We start from the raw sequence: 16,305 nt of genomic DNA on the forward strand, positions 1-16,305 counted from the left end.
CCTTAGGCCGTCACCCATCTCTTGCCGACACACACGTACTCTGGCTGCCACTTGCAGCCTCTGACTCCTAGAGAGAGACCTCCTGTCTCCAACTGGGAGCCCTGAGGCCTTCCTAAACCTTCATTTTAAGGGCTGTGTGCACCTGAGCACACACCCTGCTGGTCATCCACAAAACAAAAAAAAAGATTCCGTCCCACCCAAGACACTATAGAATCTCCAAACTATGGAGCCCCATCCAGGCATACCAAAACCTGAAGAAAGCTGCAAAAGCAATTTTCTCCACTGCACATCTACTCTCTGTAGTTCTGCATGGAGCCAATGTGAACACACTGTGTCCTTTAAATGACCATTTTCACTGTGACAGCATCTTGACTAGTGACAATAAATATATATATATATATATATATATATATATACAGATGCAAGAAAAAGTATGTGAACCCTTTGGAATTATATAGATTTCTGCACAAATTGGTCTTTCTCTACCATAAGCCGTCTCCAAAGGCGTTTCAGAGAATTTAGCAGTACATCCAACTGGCCTCACAACCGCAGACCACGTGTAACCACACCTGTCCAGGACCTCCACATCCAGAATATTCACCTCCAAGATCATCTGAGACCAGTCACCTGGACAGCTGCTGCAACAATCAGTTTACATAACCAAAGAATTTCTGCACAAACTGTTAGAAACCATCTCAGGGAAGCTCATCTGCATACTCGTCATCCTCATCAGGGTCTCGACCTGACTGCAGTTAGTCATCGTAACCGACTTGAGTGGGCAAATGCTCACATTCAATGGCGTCTGACACTTTGGAGAGATGTTCTCTTCATGGATGAATCCTGGTTTTCTTAGATCTTTGAGTTCTGCTCATAAAAAATGGGGGCAAAACCAAGTGTTGCGTTTATAATTTTGTTCAGGATAGATAGATAGATAGATAGATAGATAGATAGATAGATAGATAGATAGATAGATAGATAGATAGATAGATAGATAGATAGATAGATAGATAGATAGATAGATAGATAGATAGATAGATAGATAGATAGATAGATAGATAGATAGATAGATAGATAGATAGATAGATAGATAGATAGATAGATAGATAGATAGATAGATAGATAGATAGATAGATAGATAGATAGATAGATAGATAGATAGATAGATAGATAGATAGATAGATAGATAGATAGATAGATAGATAGATAGATAGATAGATAGATAGATAGATAGATAGATAGATAGATAGATAGATAGATAGATAGATAGATAGATAGATAGATAGATAGATAGATAGATAGATAGATAGATAGATAGATAGATAGATAGATAGATAGATAGATAGATAGATAGATAGATAGATAGATAGATAGATAGATAGATAGATAGATAGATAGATAGATAGATAGATAGATAGATAGATAGATAGATAGATAGATAGATAGATAGATAGATAGATAGATAGATAGATAGATAGATAGATAGATAGATAGATAGATAGATAGATAGATAGATAGATAGATAGATAGATAGATAGATAGATAGATAGATAGATAGATAGATAGATAGATAGATAGATAGATAGATAGATAGATAGATAGATAGATAGATAGATAGATAGACCATCATAAATAACAAGGTATTAAAAAACTACATTGAACAATGCTTGTTCCAAAACACAGAAAAAACGTTGTCTAAAATACTGCATGTATATATAAATATATGTTTATACCAAACAAAATAAATTAAGTAAAGATCTTTGCCTTAAGACATATGCTTAGAATATTGGGTACAGAATTTGGATGTGATCATACCAACTCACTTCTATCCACATAATTGCCAGGCCTCCTGGAGGTTTTCATTTGGTGCACTACAAGTGATGCAGTGGATTCACATTGATTCTTGTTTTACATGCTGTTTCTCATAGAGCTGTATTGCACTTTTAAATGTGAGTGTATCTGAATTGCTTGGTTCTTAATTTGGTGGTGATACTATAAATATTACATAATATTTTATTATTATTATTATTTTCCTGTCTGTTTACTCCAATAAAATCTGGTCGCTGGCAATATCCTTAGTACTTCAGAGAGGATATCCCATCATGGCTTTTTGCCATTAAATACTGTCTTATCTCTTGCCTTCTGAGAACTTTTGGTCTGGTGAGTATATATTGCCTTAAAGAGGTGGAAAAGCACAGCAATAATATGTTTAGTTTTGACTAAAGCACTTTCCTTTTAATGCATTCATTTGTTTGGACTTTCTTTTTTGCTGGCAATACTAATAAATACAGTATTACATTATCAGGTTTTATGGTTGTTTACCTGTGATGAGCTTCTGTCGCAGACATTGCTGACAATGCTTTGAATAGGATATTCTGACATTATTTTTCAACATTAAAGCCACCATAGATGGATCGATATTCAGCCGACTCAGGGGGCTAGAGCCACTGGCAGTGAGCATTGTATTTTGAAGGAGGTGAAACCTCCCACAGTCAGAATACAATAGCGCAGTGGAGAAAGATTTCCTTATTAACACTAACTGTGTTGATGGGGGAATCAATCTATTTTATAGAAGAACATTGGGTCCCCTATAGTAGCACAATGGAAAGAAAAATATTTCCCATGAATCTCCTAATACAGGGAGATGGGGATTTTTGTGTGCCCAGATAATAATAATTCCTTAAAATTAGTCCATATAAAATTCGTACATTTTATTTTTATACATAAAATTGAAAAACAGTAGAGAAACAAATCCTCTAAAATGTATCTTATGTTTCACATTATTAACATACAGTACAAAAGCTATCACATCGGGGAGGAATCCCATAAGATGTATGAGTCTGGATAAACATGTTTGATGGGTATTTTTTATCCCACTATCACTTATATATATTCTCCCAATCTAATTATAATCACATCGGGGCTTTCAAAATCGGTTGTCATTTTTTGATTCAACACCGATCAGTGATTAGTGCTTTTTGTGCACAATTTTTTTTATTTATTTATTTGTTTATATTTATATTCACACTGTGCAACAGGAGGCACTCACATCACTAATGATGGTTTCACACAAATTTTATTGTCATATTATCACATATATGTACAATTTTTTTCACATATATATATATATATATATATATATATATATATATTTTTCATATTTTCTTCACATATGATTTAATTTTTATACATATATTTCTTTAATATATCCTCCATTCAATTTCATTTACATTTTTGCACTCAACAATATACAAATATGGGCATACATGGAGGCAATATACTTATGTGAAGTATATGGCAATATTTGTGTTTACAGTGATCATTTATATTCTTGATTTGCATGTTTTAAATTCAATCACTATTATGTGTTTGGTTTGGTTTTTGATTGGGGCCATTCTGTTCATGCAATCAGACCACAGACATTTAGCAGCGGTTTACTCCAGTGAACATCTAATTAATTTGATTATTCTCAGCTGCATAAGTACCTTTATCTGTGGTCTGTGCACATTCAGAATGAACTTGGTAATGAGTAAGCGACATTTCTAGTCGTAAAACGCGTCTACCTTTTGTCCTATGTTCTCAAAGTTTGAAGTTTTGAAGTTATGCCTATTTTTTGATGTGGAATAAATACACTCCTGTTTGATTTTTACATCGGAGTGCTGTCATTTCTTTTCGATCAAACTGGATAAACATGTTTTGCCCAAGATAAGGGCCTCTTCAGGATCCACTTCTCAAATCCAGAGTCCTGAGATGCACAAGATGGGATCTGAATGAAGATCCACCAAACTTATAAATAAATACATACAGTAAGTGTCCTGGATGACATCATGAAGATAAAACATGTTGGGAAGAGCAAAGGAAGGTTTCTGGTGAGAGGAAGTATTACCCTGGGCTTCAAGAGAGAAGATCAGAGCAAAAGATTGTATAGCGGTTGTAGGTTTATAGTCAAAAGATTGGTGGAGAGCACTATGGTTTTGACTTTTGTATCTCTTTGAACTAGTTACATGGATTGATCATTGATGCTTGATGAGATCTGGAAATACTGGTGAATTAACAGCTCTGTCCAGGTTCTAAAAGGTGTTTAGGACCTTTTATGTTAGAGGTCAAAAGGATAAGGTGAGAGCAGAGCCATACAAAATGGTGGTGGTGTTGCACCTGAACACAAAAAGAAAGAGTTTTCTAATTTGTGGAAGTTCTTCAATATTTGTTGCACTTTTTTAATGACTTAAATCTTTATTTCCTTTACTTTATTTACTTTATTTATTTAGATTTCCTTGTGACTTTATCACAAGGAAATCTTAAATATGTATGTCAAAAAAGCACTTGTGATTTGTGGCACATTTCAGCACAAAATGAATTATATTAGTGCAGCATACCTTATCTAAGTAGGTGTTTATGCACTTTATGCTTGAAGCTTATTCATAGATTGTGTGTGAGATCGTTTTTCACTATTGGTTGAAGAGATCCACCAAACTTACATGTTAGAAGCTGGAATATGGATGACCATGAAATTCAAAGTTAAGCTAAGAAAGAAGTATTTAGCACAGATGAAAAGCTTTTTGGCTTGCATTAGAAGTTCACTGTTTGTTTTATCTTCTACTGTATCTACAACAGAATTTGATTTGAATTATTTATGATATAAAATAAAAATATAATTAGTAATTTTGGCAATGAAACTGAAAATGTTTTTTTTTTTTTTTTTTTTTTCTCAATGTCTTCTTTTACTAACATCCATACCAAGTTTAAATTTTACCAGGTGCTCAAACAAGAAGAAATGAATGATAATTTACATACAATTTTATTGCATGTTAAGTTATACTAATATATCTCCTTTACGTCACTGTTTTGTTCTAAAGCTGCAATCCATTATCTGCATCATAGCAACTGATTCATGCATTTCTTAAGAAAATAATGTACAGCAGAAGGACTTTGAGCTCCAGACTGAGTGCTTAAATGCATATAAAGCAAATTGAATTTCAAGGCCCCTGTTGCAATGTACATTTTTTCTTCCTCTTTCTTGTCAAAGAGCAATCTCTCATTTCCTGTATGTCATGTAACAATGTCCATTTTTTATAAACAAGATTTTGTCAAAGTACCATTTCTAAAATGACAGATTTGCAAGAAGAAAGCAGAAAGGTTTAACATTTCCTAATTACTGTCTGTCTGTTTGAGGCAAAAAATGTATACTAAATCACTAAAAGGCCCATTCAGACTGTAACATTACTATAAATGTAGCTAGTATTAGTTATTTATATTCAACTGGACTTAGCTGAAGGAGTAGCTTGGAGAAGCTACAAAATGTTTTAAACATTGTAAAATAAGTCCATTTGATTATGGCTAACTACTACTAGCTATACCATGACCTGGTTAAATGAGAACCTCCAAAAAAAACTACTTCTTGGAGGAAGAACAACATTGAAAAAAGAAAAAAGAGAGGCAGAGAAAAAGAAAAACAGCCGTTAAACCAACGTAAGCCTCTTTTTATCAATTGTTTAAAAAAATAATAATAATTAATAAGTCAATCAAAAATTGTATGAATTTACTTTGGTGGAGGGCAATTGACTCATCTGCTCTGTGAAGTTGTGCTTGCCTTTTGTACCTTGCTGGGGACATTTTCACCTAGAATTCTTTTAAAGCCTTTTTATCTTGTACAACTTGTGTTGAGTCAGCCAGTGGAACTGATTTACTAAAGTATTAGACAAGCAGTAAAAGTAGTATGTGTATATACAGAGAAAAATTTATAAAAAAAACAAAAAAAAACACATGTTTTCCCTTTCAGGTGACTGAATGTGTGTAGATAGCAGAGGCACACTTTCACTTGTTTGATCATTTAGACACCTTACTTTGACAGGTAAAGGCATCGTGAAGGGTGAAGAAATATGTGAGTAGGGAAATGTAAAGAAATTCTGTACTTTGGGAAACAATTTCGGTAGAACGAACTATGCACCCCAAGGTGCCTATTCTTACTTTGTATGCACTAAACCCCTACCTAACCCACTGCTTATATCCCACAAAAAAGCCTTAATATAGGGAAAACTCTACATACTCTACTATCCCATAAAATACAACGTGGAGTTTACCATAATTTGGACTGATTTTTAGGTTGTATAATAGGGCCTGTGACTGAAGGCTTTTGTTTGCTTTAAGCCGGTTTTGGATTTCCATACAAGTCTATGCTGGTTAAATGCAGGTTTGAGGAGGGTAAACTGCATGTTAAATGCACCTGTGAAATTCTGAATGAGCTCAAAAGTAGCTCAAACTGATGCCATCTTCAAAAGTCAGAATACCATTGAAACAAGCCCATAATAAATTATGGATTCTGAACATCTCTCATTATTACCTAGCTGTGCTCTTAGACCAAATGTATTTCTGGTGGAAACTTACTATACATAATCTCTGGTTGCTTATAAAGGAATTATTCATACCTTGCCCAACAGCACACTCACTGGGGCCACGATGCCCCTTAATTCAAGCCACACCTAAGGCATTAAATAAACGACCTACTTTAACTACAACCCCAAACAGAAGCATCATAACACCTTTAGATATTATTGAGTTACTCATCCCACATTTACACTCTTGGGCACAAAGGGGAATCCATGCACTCCAGGACCTCTTTTTTTAAACCAGCCTGAAATCCTTTACAGACCTAAAGACTATTTTTCAAATACCTTCCCATACCCTACCATTTTTAAATATCTACAAGTAGAGTGCTTAATCTATCACACTCCTCTACCTACTTCATAAAATATTATTTTATGATGAATTACACAACCAATCCTCTTTTGAGGATGTGAAGTAACTGATGAGTAACTGAGTACTGTGGAGAGACTGGGTACTGTGGAGTAACTGGGTACTGTGGAGTGACTGGGTACTGTGGAGTGACTGGGTACTGTGGAGAAACTGAGTACTGTGGAGTAACTGAGTACTGTGGAGGACTGTTGAGTAGCTAATTACTGTTGAGTAAACAAGTACTGCTGTGTACTGTTGAGTGACTGAGTACTGCTGAGTGACTGTGAGTAACGGAGTACTGCTGAGTGACTGCAAGTAACTGATTACTGCTGAGTGACTGTGAGTAACTGAGTACTACTGGGTGACTGTGAGTGACTGAGTACTACTGAGTGACTGTGAGACTGTGAGTACTGTTGAGTGATTGGGAGTAACTGAGTACTGCTAAGTGACTGCACTGCTGAGAATTGCTGAGTAACTGAGTACTGCTGAGTGGCTGAGTGGCTGGGAGTAACTGAGTCCTCTGGAATGAATGGGAGTAACTGTGTTACTGGGTGCTGAGAAATTAGAGTCAGGAAGCTATTTGATGGTTAATTGGACAGAGTAAAATTCCTAATCCCCTGGGAGTATCCCCATTAAATTAGTGGGTACGATGCCTGGCAAGTGTGGAGATGCGATTCGGTTAACATCTTGTGGCATGTATGGGCTTCTCCATCATCTGTTCGGGGGTGAATACTGCTGCACAAAATGTAAGCATGTTGCTTCCCTGAAAGCCCAGGTCCTAAATCTAGGAAAGCAACTGGCAACACTTAGAAGAATTTCCATAATAAAGGAGAGTTGGGAACACACCCGGCTGATGTCGGTAGAGGCCAGCATACAGGGGTGCAGGCTTCAGAGCAGAGTGGTCGGGCGACAGTTAGAAAAGGTAGAGGGGAAAGAATCAAGGAGGTCGGTCCTGGACTGGAACATCCAAATAAATATGCCCTGTTTCATGATGCTGGAGAAACCAGTCAGGGACAAGCATTGCTGGAGCAGAGCAACGCCCCTAGCTGCCAGAGGAAGAACTCCTCCAGTGAGGGCGGGAGCAAGGCTAAGAGTAAGGAAAGACAAATTCTGGTGGTAGGGGACTCAATTATTAGAAAGACAGAGAGGGCAATCTGTCACAAAGACCGTGAGCATCAAACTGTGTGGTGTTTACCAGGCACTCAGGTTCGGCACATCACGGACCTGGTGAACAGATTATTGGGTGGGGCTGGGGAGGACCCAGCTGTCATGATACAAGGGAGTACCAATGATAAAGTTAGAGGATGATGGATAGTCCTAAAAAATTATTTCAGGGACTTAGGAGCAAAATGAAGGAGTCAGACCTCCAAGGTAGTATTCTCAGAAATACTACAGGTACCTCAAGCCACGCCAGAGAGGCAGTTTGAGATTAGGGAAGATAACAAGTGGCCGAGGAGTTGCTGTAGAAAGGAAGGGTTCAGTTTCCTGGAGAACTGGGCTGACTTTTCAGTCTGTTACTGGCTCTTTAGCAGGGACAAACTGCACCTAAATGGGGAGGGTGCAGCCTTACTGGGAGAGAAGATGGCTGAAAAGTTAGAGGGGGGTTTTAAAATAGGTGATGGGGGGGAAGGTCCAGATGTAGAGCTAGCCAGCAGGGAGCAAGGTCCAGCAGGCAATATTGGGGGCATTAGCGGTAAGGTGACCAGAATTTCAAAACACAAGTCAAGTAACTCGACAAATCTAAATTGCAGCCTCATAGCATCTAACAAGGATATAGAATGCACCTGGACAAAATTTAGAGGTTTACATACCAATGCTAGAAGTTTGGCTAATAGGATGGGAGAACTGGAGCTGCTAATGTATGAGAAGGATTTAGATTTTGTGGGAATTTCAGAGACTTTGTTTTACATCTCTCATGATTGGCTGGCAATCATTCAGGGGTATTCCTATATATCAAAAATGATGTGCAAGTGAATATGAGGGATAATATCACTAATTAAGCTAGGGAGGAAGTGAAATACTTATGAGTAGAGCTTCAAAGGGAAGAAACTAAGGGGAAATCAATACTGGGAGGGGGAGACAAACCTCCTATAACAGCTTGGAATGGCGGCAAGGAAGGTAAATGTCATTATATTGGGGTATTTTAATTATCCAGATATAGACTGGGCAGAAGGAACCGCACATTCGTCTAAGGCTCGCCATTTCCTAAATGTTCTGCAGGACAATTTTTTGGGTCAGATGGTGAATGCACCAACAAGAAACAATGCGTTACTAGACCTACTGATTATGAATAATACAGACCTGATCGAGGATGTATAAATTCGGGGCAAGTTAGGAAACAGTGATCACAGGTCAATTAGTTTCAGTATAAATCACAGAAATGGGAAACAGAAGGGTAATACAAGGACACTGAATTTCAAAAGAGCCAACTTTCCTGAACTGCGGTCTTTACTAAATTATATTAAATGGAATAGAATCCTAGGGGAAAAACACGGAGGAAAAATGGGAGTGCTTTAAAAACATACCAAATAAAGGTATTAGCCAGTGCATTCCAACAGGGAATAGATTTAAAAGAGCTAAAATAAACCCTGGGTGGCTAAGCGCCAATGTAAAAATGCGCATTAAAACAAAAGGAAAAGGCCTTCAAAAAATACAAGACTGAGGGGCCATTGTCAGCTTTCCAACAATACCAAGAATGCAATAAAAAATGTAAGATCGCAATCAAGGCGGCAAAGATCGAACACGAAAGGCACATAGCGGAAGAGAGTAAAAAAACCCCAAGAAATTCTTTAAGTATAGAAATAGTATGAAAATGAGGCCTGGACATGTTGGCCCCATAAAGGATGATGAAGAGAATCTGGCTTTAAAGGACGGAGAGAAGGCAATGGTTCTGAATAAATTCTTCTCCTCAGTCAAAAGAAACAGGGGGATATATGATATGATTATTTATCTTTTTTATATTTTTAATAGCGCATGGATTTTTTTGATTATATATTCATGTGAATCACCTACGAAAAAACAGACCAGACCACAGTGCTGAAAAGCTACTTTCAGCGGAACATAACTTATATAACAGGAATTCTATCTGTGTATATGTGTATTTCATAGAAAGATAAAAAAAAGTGATGTATATATACTGTACATGTTTTGTATTTTTTTGGTTTTGTGTTTTTTTTTGTTTTCATTAACTTTTTTGTCTATATAGATCTATGTTTGTCCCAAGCATGTTTGAAACCACCTTACCATTTCAAAAGAATGTTATTTTTGTTAAACCAAAGATGGTTTAAAGAGTCATTGTAATCATTTGGTGAAGATTTTTCATTTGTTTGTTCACATTCGAATTGAAAAAAAATCCAAAGTTTTTGATTCGACTGATTAAAAATGTATCAATTCAAACGTTTTGAATCGAAAAAACTGGTACATTTGAAAAAGACATAAAGCAAATTCAGAATACGAATCCCGAATATGAATTAAATAAATCAACCGAATTTAACAAAACTAAATAACTAGATTAACAAATCTATCTAAGATTAGTGTTGAACTTTTCTCCAGTTAGTTGCAGCTCATGTCCCCGTGTTCTTGATCTTGGTTTCATTTTAAAAATATTGACCTCTTGAACCTTATTCACCCCCTTGATGTATTTAAAGGTTTCAATCATGTCTCCCCTTTCCCTTATTTCCTCCAGACTGTTCATATTGGGTAACTGAAGCCGCTCTTGATATGATTTATCCCTCAGACCTTTCATCATTTTTGTTACCCATTTCTGGACTCGTTCTACCTTATCAATATCTTTTTGTAAGCGAGGTCTCCAGAACTGGACAGAGTATTCTAAATGATGCCTCATTAAAGGTCTATATCTTAGAGAGGAATAACCTATGCAGATACTATTTTTATGTCATGTTACACTTATGGCAAGTGATATTTCAATGTTAACTTCTGGACAAAAAAAGTTTGTGGGGTGTGCACTTCCCCTTATCTTTTAGATACAGTATCATTTTGGTTTATGTGTATTCCTTGTGCACCTCAAAAATTGTGTTTTGATTTTCTTAATGTATGTTCATGATGCCCCACCCCCCTTACTTAGATAAATATAACACACAATAAAAATACACCATTACATTATTTTATTAGAGCATTGGGTACATTTCAGCATCTGCAGTAATGTTGCCACCTTGACAGAGACTCAGATGAGTGAATGTGGTGGTAATTTAAAGAAAGGAAAATGTTCCTAGTTTGGTTACACCTACTATACATGTATTAGCTATTATATTTAAATATGTTCAAATGTGACATTATGCACTATATTCTTTTAATTTTTTGTCAATTGTATCTACTTAAAAAGGTAGGGTGCCTCTCCACAGTTTATTATGGTTAAATGATAAGTTCACCTCTATGGAAAAATGAATAAGTGCACATATTTTTGCATGAAAAAAACATGCATGTATTATTTTTTTTCCCACAACAGCCTGCAAAACATTGCATCAGTGGATCATAGGTGCAATGTGAGGCTCCTGTAGACACATTGTCCACATTTCTGCCTGTAGCTCCACAAAGACTTTCAATTAGAAAGCTGGAAAAGGTTTTAATAGACTACGAGCACACTGATAAGCACACTCATAGTTTTTTTTAGAACTATAAGACATCTTCCATGGTGGAATAGGGGACATGTAGTAAAACCTTTTCATAGTTTGTTATAAAAGTTTTCAAACAGGTACATCTTCACTGATGTGCGCTGTTGAGGCTGCACTGATGGGCACTAATAGGCTGCATTGATGGGCACTAATGAGGCAGCACAGATGGGCATTGGTGGACACTGATAGGCTACACTGATTGACACTGATAAGGTGGCACTGATGAGGAGGCACTGATGAGGCTGCACTGATAGGCGGCACTACTGGGTGGCACTGATGGGCACTGGTAGGTGGCACTGATGGGCACTGGTAGGCTGCACTGATAGGTGACACTAATGAGAAGGCACTGATTGGTAGCACTGATGAGCACTAATTGGAAGCACTGGTGGGCACCTATTGGCAGCACTGGAGGGCACTGTTGGAACTGCACTGATAATCAAGACACTAATAATCAGTGCCCTAATTATCAGTGTACATGTCCCTTTGGCAAAAGCCGGTTATCGGCTCTCTTCTCCCTTCCTAATGCTGTCAGCCTGAGGAAAGAAAAGCAGATAACCAGCTTTTATTTACATCCTAATCAGCTTTGATTGGACACAGCTGACCACATGGTAAAGAGCCGCTGATTGGTCTGATCAGCAGTGCTGTTAGAAATCACGGGGCCCCGTACAGCCTACCTGGCAGCCCCCCTCCCCGAATTTATCAAGACAATATTTTCACTAAAAATACACTGAACTCATTATTAGCAGACACAAACATAACAGAAAACCTGTGTGAGGAAAGGAGAGCCGAGCTGTGAGGGGCACAGTGAGTACAGCATTTACACTGATCAACAGTGCCCTGGTTATCAATGCAACCCCATCAGTGCCAATCAGTGTCACTTATCAGTGCTGCCTCATCAGTGCAGCCTTGTCAGTGCAGCCTCATTAGCGCACATCAGTGAAGAAGAAAAATACCTTTTTGCAAAGTTTTATAACAGAAACTAAGATACATTTTGTTTTCAAATGTTTGGTCTTTTTCCTTTATTTAGAAAAAAAAAGAAAAACCCAGTGGTGATTAAATACCAAAGAAAGCTCTCTGTGTCTCAAAAATGATTAAAATGATAATAATTTAATTTGGGTACAGTGTTGTATGCCTGAGTAATTGACACTCAGAATTTGACAGCGCTGAAAGTTGAAAATTGAAAGTGCCCGATATTGAAGTGGTTAATATGCGTTTCACATACTTTATGCTTTTGCATGTGTCCCTTCTAATATTTGGCCCTTTGATCCAGTTTACAATTCCTAGTCCTTCATTCATAATGTGTGTGTAACTTTCTTATACTATATATAAATCAATGCATGTTTAATAATTCTACTTTGGGATTAATAAAGTATTCTAAATCTAAATGTTTACAAGGTTTATTGCTTAGCAAACCATCAGACCTCTTGTGGTGCTGGTTTCTTTACTGTGCCCAGCCGCTAGGGGTTCAGCATTGATTTACCTTTAGGGAAATCTTGAAAAAAATCACTGTGATTCACTTTGACTGTGATTAAATCTTTTAAAAAAATCACTGTGATTGGAGTGTCTTCTTTAAAAAATGTGGTCATTTTGCAAGTGTTTCTATTCTCCTGGCAGGAATTTAGATGAGCTATCCATGCCCTTTGAAAGCATTAGGATGCTCCCTAAATTTTTTACCACCCCTATGCGGCTAGGGAGTGAACAAGTCTCACACATATTGAATCACTGCAATCAAGAGTATGTAGGAGTAGTATAAAAATGTGTTGTAAATGCAAGTATGCCAGATATGATAAATGAATCATAGCACATTATTATGTATCAATGAATGAGTTGCGATGTCTACATCAAAATGACTATAGTCAACTCAAGTACCAAGAAAGGCAATTTCACTTCAGTGCATGTGTGGTATTGGTTGTACAGGCAATAGTCATATATGGATAATCCCTTAAAAGACAACAGTGAGAAATATCATTCCATTAAGTCAAAATACTATTAGTAATAGTCTCTGTTCAAATTCATCACAAAGGTGTTCCATCAGGTTAGAGCGAAGATTGCGAGCCTGGCCTTCTAGTCCACATCAGTACCTGACCTCACAAATGCCCTTCTGGAAGAATGGTCAAACATTCTCATAGACACACTAAGCCTTGTGAACAACCTTCCCAGAAGAGTTGAAGCTGCAAAGGGTGGGCCAACTAAATATTGAACCCTATGGACTAAGACTGGGGTGCCATTAAAGTTCATGTGCGTGTAGGCGTCCCAATGGTCTTGGTAATTTGGTGTATATTTGTGTGCTTGCTGTGTAAAAGATAGTGATAAAAAATATTAACAATTCACCTAAAACTTTTTTACATACAAAAAGTTAATAGTGAAAAAATGATATGTGATAGTCAATTAAATAGACTAAAAGGACTGCTGCAACAAACTATATAACAACCATATCTACCCTAAGTGCGCTGTCCAAAAAAAAATGCATATGTCTAATGAAATGCAATCAAATCATACATATAAATAAATATATAATAAAGTTGATAAAATTCATCAATAAGCAAAAAAGTGCTACGTGCAACAAATAAAGTGCAAATTGTCCATAAAGGTTCAACAAAATATTCAAATGAAGTGCAAACAATAGTGTTAAAGACATAGTCCTTGGTATTTTCCTTTTATAGTCTTAAAAATATTGGACTACATGACCACAGGAAAGTGCTCCCACTGCCACTTTCCTACAAACTGGTAATAGGGCTAATTACTAGATGATATGATTCCACGAGGAGTTTAAACACCTCCTTGCTGCCTAGCAGCTAAATGTGCCATGATCCAAAAAGATAAGACTCTTAAGGCAAATACGCTCCAAATAAGGGATTTAAGAGCAACAGGAAGACCACATAGTGTAGTATTTTTACCAAACAAATGTATTTAGAAGATAAAAATGAGGGGGGGGCGTGGCTACAGCACAGCGCAATGGATGTCTAGCCATCCTGCTCGGCTCTCACACCGGGACCAAGGAAACACACAGAGAGCTCCTACCCTGCTCCGACAACAGCCAAAATCCTACGATGACCTCCTCACTTGCCAGGGATGACATGGAAGCATAAAGAGCCTGTCCAGCCGAAGAAGTTGTCTTCTTTCCCCCAGCGGATCGTGGCCTAGCTCAAGATGGTTCCGGGGGCCTCCTCGCCTGCCTCCTCGTGTGGGTCCCCCACTTCCACTCTGAGCTTCAGCTTTATACCCCACTCTCCTAATGCCTCCACACCTGTGTCATGCATCCCTGCAAAATCCAAGCTTCGCATGGACACTGGCTCTCACAGCAATAAGGTGGGCTCACCACACAAATCTATGGAGGACACTAGGGAACTGATTGACACCATTAATGCATTTCCTACTGCGAATCAGCCCCTTTCAGACACCACTCTCAAAGACATGCTTGTGTCACTTAGGTCATCTCTACATACAGACATGCTGGTATGCATGAGGTGCTTTAAAACAGAAGTGACAGAGCTGGGAGGCAGAGTTGATCATATCGAGCAAAAAATGGTGGAATTTGCCTCTTCCCATAACTCCTCAGTGGACGTATGTAATGAGCACACTGATGAAGTGGCCTGGCTCCGTTCTAAAGTTGCAGACCTGGAGGATAGGTAACTCAGGAACAACCTGAAGCTAAGGGGGTCCCTGAGACTGTCCAGCCCACACAACTACAACAATACGCTAAAGACCTTATACAGGCATATCTACCTGCAATGTCAGACTCTGATCTGATCAATGATGGGATCCACCATTTGCCAAAACCTTCTCATCTTCCAGAGAACATCCCCAGAGATGTGTTGATGCAGGTCCATTTTTTCCATATAAAGGAATAGTTTGCATCAGCCTTTCACAGGAACCCTCAACCACCTGAAAAATACTCCCACCTTCAGGTTTTTCCTGACCCTTTACAATACACCATGTTGAAACGCAAAGCACTGTTGCCGATAACCAAGGCCATGCGCAAAGATGACATTGTGTATCGTTGGGGGTTCCCCACAAAGCTAACAATCACCAGGGACAGTCATTCAGTGGTGGTCACTTCCCTTGATGAGGGCTTGACCTTGCTCAGAGATTGGGACATAATCCTTACCTCATCTCCAAACAGCCCTGCCTCTTCTCCTATCCTGCACACCCAATCTGAATGGCAAACTGTGTCGCACAAAAAGAAAAACAAGAAAAGGAATGCATGAGCTCTTCTGCATATATCTATCCTACCTGACTCCAATATGGTCCTGGTCTGTTGATGAGCGGTCACCCCACGATGACTTTGAACTATTTTTATTGAACTATGTTGTTTATTTTTCTTACCCATCTTTTCCTATTTGTTCTTTTTGCCCTTGTCTGGAAGTCTCTCTTACCGTGCTGAATATGTCTGGAAGGCACTGCTGTCCCTTGCTCTTGGATGACCACTTACAGTGCTCACATTTGGGGATTCCTGGAAAAACCCCTGGTAAGCTACAACCACTTTCCTCACTTACAGCTTACTCATGACGCTCACTTTGACTTCTTTTAATGTACATTGCCTCAACCACCCTGCTAAGCGCTCTTCTGTTTGGAAGGAAGCTGCCAAGCTCCACAGTGATGTTCTCTGTTTATAGGAAACCCACTTTCTTAACTCACACGCCCCTGTTTTTCAACACAGGAACTTTCCCCATGTCTTTACTGCCACTAAACAGAAAGAAATCTTGATAGCAATCCGAGACACGGTCTCCTTCTCTCTCAAAGAATTACATTCTGACACTGAAGGCCGATACTTGATCCTTGTTGGAGAACTTAACAATAAACAATACACCCTGGTTAATCTATACTAAACAACTTCTCTTTTTACGCAAACTGTTTTGAAAAATCAACTCTGTGCGTAAGGGAGCCTTGATGGTTTGCGGAGACTACAACTTGACGACACTCTGTTGCAGGACGAGAATGTCTA

The sequence above is a fragment of the Pelophylax lessonae genome (assembly GCF_965119305.1).
Source record: "Pelophylax lessonae genome assembly, chromosome: 7".
Lineage (NCBI taxonomy): Eukaryota > Metazoa > Chordata > Amphibia > Anura > Ranidae > Pelophylax > Pelophylax lessonae.